Below are 16,287 nucleotides of genomic sequence, written 5' to 3'. Positions count from 1 at the left end.
AAGAGTTTTATAAAAATTTAAATTCAGAAGAGCAACAAAAAGTGGAAAAGTTCAGACAACCAACCAGAAATGTAACCCAATCTCTTTTTTGTTTTTTTGAGGCATTTAAAAAAAAATTTGGAATATAACATATTTACATAGAAGTGATAACTTTCCAAGTACAATTTAATGAGTAGATAGAGAGCAAATTTCAAAGAATGTTATGGGTTACAGTTCCACAGTTTTGGTAATTTCCATATTGTGAAATATAACATATGCAAAAAGGTCATAACTTTTAAGGTACAATTTAACCAGCAGTTATATAGGAAATTTCCAAGAATGTTATGGTTTACAGTACCATAGTTTCAGTTATTTTACTTATTGTGAAATATAACATATATACAATATATAAAAAGGTGATAACTTTCAAATTACAATTTAACAAGTAGCTATATAGCAAATTTCAAAGAATTTTATTATTGGTTCCAGTTCTACCATTTCAGTTCTTTCATTCTAGCTATTCTAATACCCCAGCAACTAAGAAAAAGAAAATTATATAGAGACTCAGTTTTCATAATACTTTGTTAAATCTTGTCTTTTCTCCTGCTGCCCTTTCCTCTAGTTTAATCACTTTTCCAATCTTCAGAGATGTCTAGGCAGTGACCATCCTAACCTGTTCATATTGTCAAGGGGTGTTGACATTATGGGAAAAGGGGACACAACTGGTTGATGTTCTTGAAGAGGCTATTGCCTCTCGGTTTTGGGACTTAGCTGGCATAGGAGCTCTCTGGAGGACTTAAGTTTCTGGAGAATAAACTTAGTGAATAAAACTTTTATAGAGTCTCAGATAGAGACCTGGGTATTCTTTAGGGTTTTGGGGACTACTATTGACTTGGTCTTATCATACCATGGCCATTTGTAATAACCAGGTGAAACTTATATAGGAGTAACCTCCAGGACAGCCTCTCAACTCTATTTGAAATCTCTTAGCCACTGAAACCATATTTTGTTCCCTTCTTTTCCCCTTTTTGGTCAAAAAGGAATTCTCAACCCCTTGATGCCAGGGTCAGGCTCATTTCCAGAATTCATGTCCCACATCACCAGGGAGACTCATTTACCTGGCAGGTCCTGTACTGTGATGAATTTATTTGCAGAGTTGGTTGTATAGAGAGATAGTCCACATTTAAACGACAAAAGAGGTTCTCTGGAGGTGATTCCTAGAAACAATTATAGGTGGCCTTAGCCTCCCCTTTACAACTGTAAGTTTCATAAGAGCAAGCCTCAAGATTGAGGGCTTGATTTATAAAGTAAGGGGTCCCTAATTTCACATAGCATATGTTCTGTGTAGGATAATCAATCAATATCTCACATTATCATCACTTAGTTGTACACCCCTCATCACTCTCCATTCTAAACAATTTTCATTACCCAAAACACACCATAGCTCTTTTCAGCCCTTAATTATTTATCCCTAGTATTTGTATGACACTATAAGGTATTCCTAGTAATTATAGTCCCTAGTATGCAACAGGTAAATTTTTCCCATATGCCACTCTGTTGTCAACTCTCTGTACCAGTGTCATACTTTAGAAGGATATCATGTAAGCATGTATTTATTTGTAGTGGTATTCTATTGGATACATGCCTTAACAACCTCTTTCAATCTTATTTCCCTTCAATGCAGCTCTGACACTTATAATCCTATTAACAATCATCACCCCATCCATTCCCATACCTTCAAATCCACCCACATTAACATTTCTGAACATATTAGATTTATCATCCCTCCTCCACTAGCTTCTGTCCATCACTAGGTCCCCAATATTCTATATTATAAGACATTGATTTTACATTGTTCAGGGAGTTGATAGTTGTGGTAACATACAATATCTTTCCTTTTGTGTCTGACTTATTTCACTCAGCATAATATCTTCAAGGTTCATCCATGTTGCCATATGTTTCAGGACATTGTTCCTTCTTACTGCTGCATAGTATTCCATCATGCATATATACCACATTTTGTTTATCCACTCATCTCTTGAAGAACCATTAGGTTGTTTTCATCTCTTGGCAATTGTGAACAATGCCACTATGAACATCAGTGTACAAATGTCTGTTAGTGTCGCTGTTTTCAGATCTTCTGGGTATATACCAAGAAGTGGAATTGCTGGATAATAGGGTAATTTGATATCTAGCTTTCTAAGAAACTGCCAAACTGTCTTCCACAGTGGCTGTACCATTATACATTCCTATCAGCAACCAAAAAGAGTTCCAATTTCTCCACATCCTCTCCAGCATTTTTTGTTTCCTGTTTGTGTAATGGCAGCCATTCTTATTGGTGTGAGATGATATCTCATTGTGGTTTTCATTTGCATTTCCCTTACAGCTAGTGAAGATGAACATTTTTCTCATGTGTTTTTTAGCCATTTCTATTTCCTTTTCAGAAAAATGCTTTTCATATCTTGGAATCCATTCATGGAATTATTATCAAAAAGGGAAACTTTATACTAAAATGCCTTGCAAGAGCAATTGAATAACAAAGTGAGAGTAGTTGTACCACTTACTTCTGGAAACAGGTAGGGATGGATGTATCAGTGGTATGCGAGGGCCCACATGATGAGTGAGGCTGAAATGGGAAGGTTATTCCCCCATTCACAGAGGGAAATGAAAGTTTCCTCTCTGAAACCGAATCAGTGTGTACTGTATTCCAAGTCACAAGGCAACAGGAAGAATGGCTGGAAGGAACAATACCAGAAACAGAAAGCGCTGGCAAACATTTTCTGTTTAGGAACAAACAGTTAGTATTTTAGACTTTGAAGGCCATACCATTTATGTTGCAACTTCTTAACCCTGCCTTTGTGGCATGAGAGCAGCCATAGGTAACATGTAAATGAATGGATGTGGCTGTTTTTCAATAAAACTTTACTTACAATTACAGGCTGGATTTGGCTCACAGGCGGTAGTTTCTTGGTCACTGGATTAAATGAAAGTCTGTATATTTAAAGGTAAGATTAATAGCAGTCTTTCTCACTTCGGTAACCAAATACATACTCACTACACGTAGGTAAATGTATACTAGCCAGTATAATATTGGAAAACCTTTGTGGACACTGACTGACCAAGGAAGACCAACTTATACTGATGCTTAGAAGATACTAGATAAACCATTCTATCTCTACCTGATCAATCTAAAATGAAGTCCTACCCTGAAAACATGCAGAGGGAGCTTCCAGTGTCTCATCCTTTTTTTTTTCATTTTTTTATTTTTAAGTTACGTTGGTTTTTTTTCTCTCTTTATTAGAGAAGTTGTGGGTTTACAGAACAATTATGCATAAAATACAGGATTCCTATATACCACCCTATTAACACCTTGCATTGCTGTGGAACATTTGTTACAACTGATAAAAGAAAATTTTTAGAATGGTACTATTAACTATAGATGATGGCTTAACTTAAGGTTCACTGTTTCTGTAGTGCAGATCAACATTGGGTTTTTAGTCTTGAGTCTATCACATAATAATCATATCATCTTGAGGAACTGAGTTTGCTGTGACAGAATGTTTCTCATGCACCTCAATTCCTTGCCCCACAAGGTTGCTATAGAGAAGAGAAATAAGAGAGGTCAAGTCCTACAAACAAAATGCCTCTTCCAGAAGTTATTTGTATTAGTCTTCAGCAAATCTAAAAAACTCAGGTTAAGGAGGAAGAAGATGGTGCCAAAATAGTGGCCTTTTTCTCTACTAATGTAAAACAGAGTTGGACAGGCCCAAGTTAAAACTCCATTTCTGCCACATTTCAGCTGCAAGACCTTGGGCAGCAACTAACAGTCATTTGAGGAAAAAATTAATGGGTAGTAGGACAAAGAAATGGCCTTTGTGAAAAGATTTGGGCCTAACACACAGTGACTTTCCTAAACCCTTAGTTTCCTTTCTTTTCTGACTCTGCTAAAGCTAAGTTAACTATTCTTTCAATAAAGTTGTAAAACTTTTGTTAAAAGACAGATAATGAAAAATGGCTCTTTTCTAGAAACCTCTGTAAGAACTTTACACTTTCAAACCATTAACTTGCAATGCCTTGCAAAAAAATTACAATTAGATCCACTTAAACCTTTTGATTTAATAAACAAAGAGTTTTCTTGGCTTAGATTTTAAATCACATTTACAGATAAGGAAAACTTCTAGGTCCAAACATATAACAGTGAAGCTACTGCAAATGGAAGAATGAATGTCCAACATGCGTTTTAGACTTAAATACAGAGAATACCAGACATATCACTCTCTAGACTAGATGACAAGAGCTAGAGAAGACTGGAAGACTCAGGGAAGTACATGCAACCACCTCCGATCTCTTCACCTTCATGCTTCAGAAACAACTGAAAATTGCACTAATTTTAAATGAACTAGAGGTAGGCTCCTGATCATTTTAAGTGAAACATTTTCCCACTGTTAACAATTAGGCCAAGGATATTAGCTACAGAAGGGTATTCCACTGATAGGTGCAGAACAATATTAGAACAGCAAAGAGGAATTTACGTAGATAATCTTGGTTCTTCAAATACCAGAAACTTCCATATCACAGCAACAGAAGAGTGGAATGAATTCCACCTCCCACAGTCCAAAAACTTCATGTTGGCATTTGCTCCAAACAAAGGTTTCTATACTTCTGTCATCGTCTGCTGGGCTATGATATCCAGCAGGCCTTCTAGGATATTAGAAACCCTTATTTTTACAATCTCTACTATAGACCTCAACATCACCAGCTAAATCCTCAGGCAGGTAGGCCTCCAGATCAAATTCGACAGCAATGTCGTTTTTGGTGACAATATTGTGCATAGGAATCACTTTTTGCACTGCTGCTTTTACCAGAGGGAAATCCTGTTTCCTGCAATTAGTAATCATTCAGGGCTCCAGCAACTTGTATAAACCCTGGAGGACTAGTCCATCCAGCAGCACTTGGTACTTGGCTGTATCTTTTCCCTCCTTGTTGAGTCTCTGCTTTGGTTCATTTAGTAGGTCTATGATAAGGTCATCTCTGCTCTGAGGACTTTGAGCCTTGCTTGAGTCATCAGATTGGACATCTGAATCTTCTTTTGCTGCTTAATCTGCTATTCTTTCTTCTCATAGTATTCCATAATCTTTAGTTGTTGGGTTTGTACGAGAAAACCTTTCTCAGTGTTGAACTCTTCTTCTGCTTTTGCATCTATTTCTTCCGCTTTCCCATTAGCTTCTTGTTCAAGGAAAGCCATCATGTGCTTAATCTGCTTTTCACTGAGGGCCATGGCAAAAGCAATGCTATCCAGGTGGCAAGAGCCTCAAGTTTAGATTTGAAAGGGCAGTGGAAGGAATGGGAGAAGAAACCAGTGCAGGGCTTGGCTTCCTTTGCTTTAACTAATGCCTCACTCTTTTTTTTTTAATTCAGTTTTATTGAAATATATTCACAAACTATACAATCATCCATGGTGTACAATCAACTGTTCAGAAGACAATCATGTAGTTGTGCATTCATCGCCCCAATCTGTTTTTGAACATTTTCCTTACACCAGAAAGAATTAGAATCAGAATAAAAAATAAAATTAAAAAAACACGCAAATCATCCCCCTCATCCCACCCTATTTTTCATTTAGTCTTTGTCCCCATTTCTCTTTTTTTCTTTTTTTTTTTTTTTGGAAAGCTTACATTTAATTTTTTTTTTATCTTCATTTTATTGAGATATATTCACATACCACACAGTCATACAAAACAAATTGTACTTTCGATTGTTTACAGTACCATTACATAGTTGTACATTCATCACCTAAATCAATCCCTGACACCTTCATTAGCACACACACAAAAATAACAAGAATAATCATTAGAGTGAAAAAGAGCAATTGAAGTAAAAAAGAACACTGGGTACCTTTGTCTGTTTGTTTCCTTCCCCTATTTTTCTACTCATCCATCCATAAACTAGACAAAGAGGAGTGTGGTCCTTATGGCTTTCCCAATCCCATTGTCACCCCTCATAAGCTACATTTTTATACAACTGTCTTCGAGATTCATGGGTTCTGGGTTGTAGTTTGATAGTTTCCGGTATCCACCACCAGCTACCCCAATTCTTTGGAACCTAAAAAGGGTTGTCTAAAGTGTGCGTAAGAGTGCCCACCAGAGTGACCTCTCGGCTCCTTTTGGAATCTCTCTGCCACTGAAGCTTATTTCATTTCCTTTCACATCCCCCTTTTGGTCAAGAAGATGTTCTCCATCCCACGATGCTAGGTCTACATTCCTCCCCGGGAGTCATATTCCACGTTGCCAGGGAGATTCACTCCCCTGGGTGTCTGATCCCACGTAGTGGGGAGGGCAGTGATTTCACCTTTCAAGTTGGCTTAGCCAGAGAGAGAGGGCCACATCTGAGCAAGAAAGAGGCATTCGGGAGGAGGCTCTTAGGCACAACCATAGGGAGGCCTAGCCTCTCCTTTGCAGCAACCGTCTTCCCAAGGGTAAAACCTATGGTAGAGGGCTCAACCCATCAAACCACCAGTCCCCTATGTCTGTGGTCATCTTAGCAACCATGGAGGTGGGGTAGGCGAATACCCCTGCATTCTCCACAGGCTCCTCAAGGGGGCACTACATCTTTTTTTTTCCTTGTTTCTCTTTTTTTTTTTTTTAATTTCCCTTCTTTTTTAAATCAACTGTATGAAAAAAAGTTAAAAAGAAAACAAACATACAATAAAAGAACATTTCAAAGAGACCATAACAAGGGAGTAACAAAAAGACAACTAACCTAAGATAACTGCTTAACTTCCAACATGTTCCTACTTTACCCCAAGAAAGTTACCTAATATAGCAACATTTCTGTGAACTTGTTCCTACTATATCCATCAGAAATTAACAGACCATAGTCATTCCTGGGCATCCCCAGAACGTTAAATAGCTTATCTGTTCTTCTTGGATTATTGTTCCCCCTTCCTTAATTGCTCTCTATTGCTAGTTCCCCTACATTCTACATTATAAACCGTTTGTTTTACATTTTTCAAAGTTCACATTAGTGGTAGCATATAATATTTCTCTTTTTGTGCCTGGCTTATTTTGCTCAGCATTATGTCTTCAAGGTTCATCCATGTTGTCATATGTTTCACGAGATCGTTCCTTCTTACTGCCGCGTAGTATTCCATCGTGTGTATATACCACATTTTATTTATCCACTCATCTGTTGAAGGACATTTGGGTTGTTTCCATCTCTTGGCAATTGTGAATAAGGCTGCTATGAACATTGGCGTGCAGATATCTGTTCGTGTCACTGCTTTCCGAACTTCCGGGTATATACCGAGAAGTGCAATCGCTGGATCGAATGGTAACTCTATATCTAGTTTTCTAAGGAACTGCCAGACTGACTTCCAGAGTGGCTGAACCATTATACAGTCCCACCAACAATGAATAAGAGTTCCAATTTCTCCACATCCCCTCCAGCATTTGTAGTTTCCTGTTTGTTTAATGGCAGCCATTCTAACCAGTGTTAGATGGTATCTCATTGTGGTCTTAATTTGCATCTCTCTAATAGCTAGTGAAGCTGAACATTTTTTCATGTGTTTCTTGGCCATTTGTATTTCCTCTTCAGAGAACTGTCTTTTCATATCTTTTGCCCATTTTATAATTGGGCTGTCTGTACTATCGTCATTGAGTTGTAGGATTTCTTTATATATGCAAGATATCAGTCTTTTGTCAGATACATGGTTTCCAAAATTTTTTTCCCATTGAGTTGGCTGCCTCTTTACCTTTTTGAGAAATTCCTTTGAGGTGTAGAAACTTCTAAGCTTGAGGAGTTCCCATTTATCTATTTTCTCTTTTGCTGCTTGTGCTTTGGGTGTAAAGTCTAGGAAGTGGCCGCCTAATACAAGATCTTGAAGATGTTTTCCTACATTATCTTCTAGGAGTTTTATGATACTTTCTTTTCTATTGAGATCTTTGGTCCATTTTGAGTTAATTTTTGTGTAGGGGGTGAGGTAGGGGTCCTCTTTCATTCTTTTGGATATGGATATCCAACTCTCCCAGCCCCGTTTGTTGAAAAGACCATTATGACTCAGTTCAGTGACTTTAGGGGCCTTATCAAAGATCAGTCGGCCATAGATCTGAGGGTCTATCTCTGAATTCTCAATTCGATTCCATTGATCCATATGTCTATCTTTGTGCCAGTACCATGCTGTTTTGGCAACTGTGGCTTTATAATAAGCTTCAAAGTCAGGGAGTGTAAGTCCTCCCACTTCGTTTTTCTTTTTTAGAGTGTCTTTAGCAATTCGAGGCATCTTCCCTTTCCAAATAAATTTGATAACTAGCTTTTCCAAGTCTGCAAAGTAGGTTGTTGGAATTTTGATTGGGATTGCATTGAATCTGTAGATGAGTTTGGGTAGAATTGACATCTTAATGACATTTAGCCTTCCTATCCATTAACATGGAATATTTTTCCATCTTTTAAGGTCCACTTCTATTTCTTTTAGTAGAGTTGTGTAGTTTTCTTTGTATAGGTCATTTACATCTTTGGTTAAGTTTATTCCTAGGTACTTTATTTTTTTAGTTGCTATTGAAAATGGTATCTTTTTCTTGAGTGTCTCTTCAGTTTGTTCATTTCTAGCATATAGAAACATTACTGACTTATGTGCATTAATCTTGTATCCCGCTACTTTGCTAAATTTGTTTATTAGCTCTAGTAGCTGTATCGTCGATTTCTCAGGGTTTTCTAGATATAAGATCATATCATCTGCAAACAATGACAGTTTTACTTCTTCTTTTCCAATTTGGATGCCTTTTATTTCTTTGTCTTGCCGGATTGCCCTGGCTAGCACTTCCAGCACAATGTTGAATAACAGTGGTGACAGCGGGCATCCTTGTCTTGTTCCTGATCTTAGAGGGAAGGCTTTCAGTCTCTCACCATTGAGTACTATGCTGGCTGTGGGTTTTTCATATATGCTCTTTATCATGTTGAGGAAGTTTCCTTCAATTCCTACCTTTGGAAGTGTTTTTATCAAAAAGGGATGTTGGATTTTTTCAAATGCTTTTTCAGCATCTATTGAGATGATCAATTGATTTTTCCCTTTTGACTTGTTAATGTGTTGTAATACATTGATTGATTCTCTTATGTTGAACCATCCTTGCATGCCTGGAATGAACCCCACTTGGTCATGGTGTATGATTTTTTTAATGTGTCTTTGGATTCGATTTGCAAGTATTTTGTTGAGGATTTTTGCATCTATATTCATTAGGGAGATTGGCCGGTAGTTTTCCTTTTTTGTAGCATCTTTGCCTGGTTTTGGTATTAGATTGATGTTAGCTTCATAAAATGAGTTAGGTAGTGTTCCATTTTCTTCAATGTTTTGAAAGAGTTTGAGTAAGATTGGTGTCAGTTCTTTCTGGAAAGTTTGGTAGAATTCCCCTGTGAAGCCATCTGGCCCTGGGCATTTTTTTGTGGGAAGACTTTTGATGACTAATTGGATCTCTTTGCTCGTGATGGGTTGGTTGAGGTCTTCTATTTCTTCTCTGGTCAGTCTAGGTTGTTCATATGTTTCCAGGAAATTGTCCATTTCTTCTACATTGTCCAGTTTGTTGCCATACAGTTGTTCATAGTATCCTCTTATAATTTTTTTAATTTCTTCAGGATCTGCAGTTATGTCACCTTTTTCATTCATTATTTTGTTTCTATGGGTCTTCTCTCTTTTTGATTTTGTCAGTCTAGCTAGGGACTTGTCAATCTTGTTGATCTTCTCAAAGAACCAACTTTTGGTGATATTTATCCTCTCTATTGTTTTTTTTTGTTCTCTATGTCATTTATTTCTGCTTTAATCCTTGTTATTTCTTTTCTTCTACTTGGTTTAGGATTGCTTTGCTGTTCATTTTCTAGCTTCTTCAGTTGATCCATTAGTTCTTTGATTTTGGCTTTCTTCCTTTTTAATATATGCGTTTAGTGCTATAAATTTCCCCCTTAGCACTGCTTTTGCTGCATCCCATAGGTTTTGGTATGTTGTATTCTCATTTTCATTTGTCTCTATATATTTAGCAATTTCTCTTGCTATTTTTTCTTTAACCCACTGATTGTTTAGGAGTGTGTTGTTTAACCTCCAGGTATTTGTGAATTTTCTAAGTCTCTGATGGTTATTGACTTCTAATTGTATTCCACTGTGGTCAGAGAATGTGCTTTGAATAATTTCAATCTTTTTAAATTTATTGTGCCTTGTTTTATGTCCCAGCATATGATCTATTCTGGAGAAAGTTCCGTGAGCACTAGAAAAGTATGTGTATCCTGGTGATTTGGGATGTAATGTCCTGTATATGTCTGTTGAATCTAATTCATTTATCAGATTGTTTAGGTTTTCAATTTCCTTATTGGTCTTCTGTCTGGTTGATCTATCTACAGGAGAGAGTGATGTGTTGAAGTCTCCCACAATTATTGTGGAAACATCAATTGCTTCCTTTAGTTTTGCCAGTGTTTCTCTCATGTATTTTGTGGCACCTTGATTGGGTGCATAGACATTTACGATTGTTATTTCTTCTTGTTGACTTGCCCCTTTTATTAGTATGTAGTGGCCTTCTTTGTCTCTCAAAACATCCCTGCATTTAAAATCTATTTTATCTGAGATTAATATTGCTACACCTGCTTTCTTTTGGCTGTAGCTGGCATGAAATATTTTTTTCCATCCTTTCACTTTCAGTTTCTTTTGTCCCTGTGTCTAAGATGAGTCTCTTGTATGCAACATATTGATGGTTCATTTTTTTTTGATCCATTCTGCGAATCTATATCTTTTAATTGGGGAGTTTAATCCATTTACATTCAACGGTACAACCGTGAAGGCATTTCTTGAATCGGCCATCTTATCCTTTGGATTATGTTTGCCATATTTTTCCCCTCTGTCTATTAATATCCTTTATTGTACCCATACCAAATCTCTTTAGTACTGAACCTTTCTCCAAGTCTCTCTGTCCTTTCTTTGTTTCTCTGTCTGTAGGGCTCCCTTTAGTATCTCCAGTAGGGCAGGTCTCTTGTTAGCAAATTCTCTCAGCATTAGTTTGTCTGTGACAAATTTAAGCTCTCCCTCAAATTTGAAGGAGAGCTTTGCTGGATAAAGTATTCTTGACTGGAAATGTTTCTCACTCATAATTTTAAATATATCGTGCCACTGCCTTCTCGCCTCCATGGTGGCTGCTGAGTAGTCACTACTTAGTCTTGTGCTGTTTCCTTTGTATGTGGTGAATTGCTTTTCTCTTGCTGCTTTCAGAACTTGCTCCTTCTCTTCTGTGTTTGACAGTGTGATCAGTATATGTCTCGGAGTGGGTTTTTTTGGATTTATTCTATTTGGAGTTCGCTGAGCATTTATGATTTGTGTATTTATGTTGTTTAGAAGATTTGGGAAGTTTTCCCCAACAATTTCTTTGAATACTCTTCCTAGACCTTTGCCCTTTTCTTCCCCTTCTGGGACACCAATGAGTCTTATATTCGGACGTTTCATATTAACTATCATATCCCTGAGGTCCATTTCAATTTTTTCAATTTTTTTCCCCATTCTTTCTTTTATGCTTTCATTTTCCATTCTGTCATCTTCCAGGTCACTGATTCATTGTTCAACTTCCTCTAGTCTTGTACTATGAGTGTCCAGAATCTTTTTTAATTTGGTCAACAGTTTCTTTAATTTCCATAAGATCATCCATTTTTTTATTTAGTCTTGCAATGTCTTCTTTATGCTCTTCTAAGGTCTTCTTGATTTCCTTTGTATCCCGTACTATGGTCTCATTGTTCATCTTTAGTTCTTTGAGTAGCTGCTCTAGGTGCTGTGTCTCTTCTGATCTTTTGATTTGGGTGCTTGGGCTTGGGTTATCCATATTGTCTGGTTTTTTCATATGCTTTATAATTTTCTGTTGTTTTTGGCCTCGTGGCATTTGCTGAACTTGATATGGTTCTTTGAGGATTTGTAGACCAATTGAAGTCCTTATCTCTAATTTATCAGCTCTACAGCTTTGTGGAGTACACTTTCTTTAACTAACCAGCAGGTGGCGTCTATGATCCACCTGTTCTCCACAAGCCAGTTCTCCCCTGCTTAGCCTTTTTGGTGTACCAAGCTTGCGTGTTTAGTTGGTGTTGCTGCCCTGTATATGGGGTGTGTTTCTGGGCAGTCAGGGAGGGGGGGTGGCCCTAACAATCAATTCTCCCTGGTGATCCTAGAGTTTTAAAGCTGCTGCAATAGTCTAATCCTTCAGTTCAGTCCTGCCACAGTTTGTCTCTGCCACTGACCCACAAGTCCTTGGTATTGGAGTATGGCTCCTGAGACTTGCAAGTGGGCCCCTCTTCCAGGCTGTGCACCCCGGGTCCTCTGTTGAGTGATGACTGTGCTATGTCACAGGTGAGTGCCATCCCCCCAGGGCAGTTCTGGGCTGCTGGGCTGTGTAGGGAGGCTCCCAGTCTGCTGAAATGATGGCTGAATGGGGCTTTGTTAATTCACACTGCTCTACCTTCTCAACTCTGGGACAATCAGCTGAGGTTGCAGGGAAGGCTAATGTCCACGCCCAGTTTTGTGGTGTGTGCCTGTTATTTGAAGCACTTCCATCACACTGGGTTGTCTGGGGCAGCTCTGGGCTATGGGGCTGGCGATGGGCAGGAGTGTTTCCTGTCCACCGGGATGATGGCTGTGAGTGGACACCCCCCTTTTCTTGGGAAGTTGTGGTGTTTAGTGAATTTTCTCAGCCACTGGATTATTGCCTTTTGTCTCAGAGCTCTCTTAGTTCTGCTCTTGACTTGACCTGCCCAAATTGCAATTCTTTGAAGCTTTCTGTATTGGGTTTCTTAGAGTAATTGTTTTAGAAAAAGAAAAAAGGATTAAAAAGAAAAAAAGGGCCCTCCTCAGAGATCTAATGGGTTATTGAAATGCTAAGAGACAGAGCAACCAGGGCCATTAAGGAAAGGTCCACAGGGCAGAGAGATCAGCTTTTCTTCGGGATTTGCATATGTGCCTCAGGGCCTGAGCTCTTCCCTTCCCCTTTCTATGTTCACCAGAACTCCAAAAATCCTCTGCTTTTATTTTGGAGTCTTTCGTGTTGTTTTTTTTTCTATGCCTGTCTCCTCTCTGCTGGGCTGGCTGCTCTCAGATTCTCTGGTGTCTGGTCTCAGTCTATCTATGGTTGGAGTTTGGATCAGTAGAATGAGTTTCCGATAAGGGCTGCCACTGCAGTTCTCCCTTCTCCTTCCCAGAGCTGACAGCCCCTCCTCCCACGGGACTGAGCCTGGCAGGGAGGGGCGCGGGTCCCCTGGCCGCAAAAACTTACAGATTTCGCTGATCTCAGCAGTTCCATGTTTTCATGAGTGTTGTATGAAGTATGCCCAAAGTCAGATTGCTCTGTGGTGTCCAGCCCACACAGTTCCTGGCTTTCTACCTACTTTCCTGGAGGAGTAACTGTCCCCATTTTTCTAAAAAACTTACAGATTTCGCTGATCTCAGCAGTTCCATGTTTTCATGAGTGTTGTATGAAGTATGCCCAAAGTCAGATTGCTCTGTGGTGTCCAGCCCACACAGTTCCTGGCTTTCTACCTACTTTCCTGGAGGAGTAACTGTCCCCATTTTTCTACTTATCCATCCATACACTGGATAAAGGGAGTGCGAGCCACAGGGTTTTCATAATCACACTGTCACCCCTTGTAATGTAAGTTGTAATACAGTCGTCTTCAAGAGTCAAGGCTACTGGGATGGAGTTTGATAATTTCAGGTATTTACTTCTAGCTATTACAATACATTAAAACCTAAAAGTGTTATCTATATAGTGCATAAGAATGTCCACCACAGTGACCTCTTGACTCCCTTGATATCTCTCAGCCAACGAAGTTTTATTTTGTTTCATTTTGCATCCCCCTTTGGTCAAGAAAATGTTCTCAATCCCATGATGCCATGTCCAGATTCATCCCTGGGAGTCATATCCTGCATTGCCAGGGAGATTTACACCCCTGGGAGTCAGGTCCCACATAGGAGGAAGGGCAGTGAGATCACTTGACAAGGTGTAATGTCTCACTGTTAAGTAAGAATGGAGAGAAATAGCTCATGAGATATTTGAAAAATCTCTCATATAAAAGGCAGGAATCAAAAAAAAAAAAAAAAACAAGAAGAATAATAGAGAAAAAGGAACAAAGAGGGAAAAGATAATAAACAGAAATGTAAAAACATATTACCATTATATATTATTAATATTTATATTAATATCCTCTGAAATAGAAATGAAAAATTACATTCATGAAAAAAGAAGATGCTATTAAAATTAGAATATTCATTCATTTATCAACAAATACTGACACTTCCAGAGTATAAGACTCCATTTAGGTATTTGAGATTCAACAATAAAATACAAAAATTGCCACCTTCATGGATTTGCTGTTTTAACAAGGAGAGAGAGAGAAAAAAACAATAAATATAATAAATATGATAATAGAATGCACTATATACTAGGCAGAAAATATAGAACAGGATAAGTAAAACCAGAATTTCTTAGAATTTCAATTTCAAGTAGTGCGGTCAGGGGAGACCTCATTTTTAAGTAATATTTGTGCTATGGCTTAATTAGGTATTAGCCATTGGATTATTATCCATGTAGATATCTGGGGAAGACTGATCCATGCAAAGGGAGTAGCCAATGCAACTTCTATAGGCAAGGGTATAACTCAACTATTTGAGGAATAGTAGGCAGGATAGTATGGCAGTAGAGTGAATGAACATTTACACTTTTTCATTAAAATTCATGGATCTATTCATTGATACTAGATTGATCCTGTATCCTTTGAGTATAGGATTTTGTAACATGCACTGGACAATATTGGTTTCTGAGTTATACATATGTATGCATGTATGTTCATTGATATGGTTTCAGATTCCACATGGTAACTCAACTCTAACAAACTACCACTTGACAAGTTTGGTGTATTATCAACAAAGAATATCCACAAGTAATGGATATTCAAATATCACTCTCTTTTCCATAGAATGATTTCTGGGTGAGGCCTGGCATTTGACATTCTCTCTACATATTTCAACCAAAAAAAAAAAAAAAACCCACAAAAGATTGAATTTAGAATCAGATATGAATTTCTGCCTTCTATTAAGCCATTTAAGAGATTTGCAAAAAGTTTAAAACAATGCCACATGTGATAGATTGAATCATGTACCCCAACAAAAGATATTTTCATAATCTTAATCTGTGTTCCTGTGGGAGTAACCCCATTTATAAATAGGACTATTTGAAGATGTAATTATTAGTTAAGGTATGGACAAATTGAATCAGAGGAAATTAAGATGCAGTCATAGAAGCCAGAAGACCAAGAAAGCAGAAGTTGGAGAAAGCCATAGAAGTATACCAAGGACATCACCATGTTATGGAGGCAGAGGTGCAAGTCAAGGGACCCTAAAGATTGGAACGAGACATCACCAGAACAGTACAAACTCCAGGACAAAATATGACCCGACCAATGCCTTGATTTGGGACATCTTCAAAACATTGAGACAATAAATCCTTGTTTAAGCCAACCCATTGTGTGGTATTTTTCAGAGCAACCTGACAAACTCAAACACCAGTCATAAATAAATTTATTTGGTTTGGGAAAACAGACACTTTTCATATTATAGTATTTATATTAATGTTTAATGAGTTTATTATTGATATTTTTAGAATGAATTAATAACTATTTTTAACATGCTTGGTTTTATCTACTGTTTTAAATATCAATAGATACAGCTCAAATAAATGAAAGATCTTGGGGTATCCAAGAATTTTTAATAACAATCTCCTAAGACTAAGTATTTCCTCTATAATTTGTAATTTCTGAGGTCTCTTTCTTACTCTCTTTCTATAATTAGTCCTCCATTGAACAAGTGTCAAGTGAGACCTGCTCATTCAGTGTTAACCAAGAATTGCTTTACATAAAGACATTTCTTTCCCATTGGCCAACCCAGGAATTGGCAGCATCTACTGATCTGGCTGACACAATGTTTTGGCTAGATGCCAAAACTAATATACATTTTTGGAAGAAATTTCTTCAAAACAACCTCAAGTGCCATATGTGTAACATTGAAGCCAGTTATTAGTAAAATTGAAACTTGTAGCTACTGCTAACACCTTGACCTTGAGCATCTCATCACTGGCAAGGAAGATATGAGCTCTTCATCTTGCCAAGGAGATCATTAATATAGTCTTGGACAGGATTTAGAAGACAACCAAGATGTGAACAATATTTTAGACTTCATACTTTCAACATGTTTAGTAATAGCTTTAGTTCTTGTTGTATTTCACAATGAATGGAAATTCTGTCTACTTTTCA

General features: G+C 37.8%; 1 pseudogene; it reads right to left on the bottom strand.

Annotated features, from left to right (window-relative positions):
- Positions 1-4,633: 4,633 nt before the first annotated feature.
- LOC119528576 lies at positions 4,634-5,257 on the bottom strand (annotated as a pseudogene).
- Positions 5,258-16,287: the final 11,030 nt, after the last annotated feature.

This window comes from Choloepus didactylus, chromosome 3 (assembly GCF_015220235.1).
Source record: "Choloepus didactylus isolate mChoDid1 chromosome 3, mChoDid1.pri, whole genome shotgun sequence".
Lineage (NCBI taxonomy): Eukaryota > Metazoa > Chordata > Mammalia > Pilosa > Megalonychidae > Choloepus > Choloepus didactylus.
This window is presented reverse-complemented; position numbering and strand designations above follow the sequence as displayed.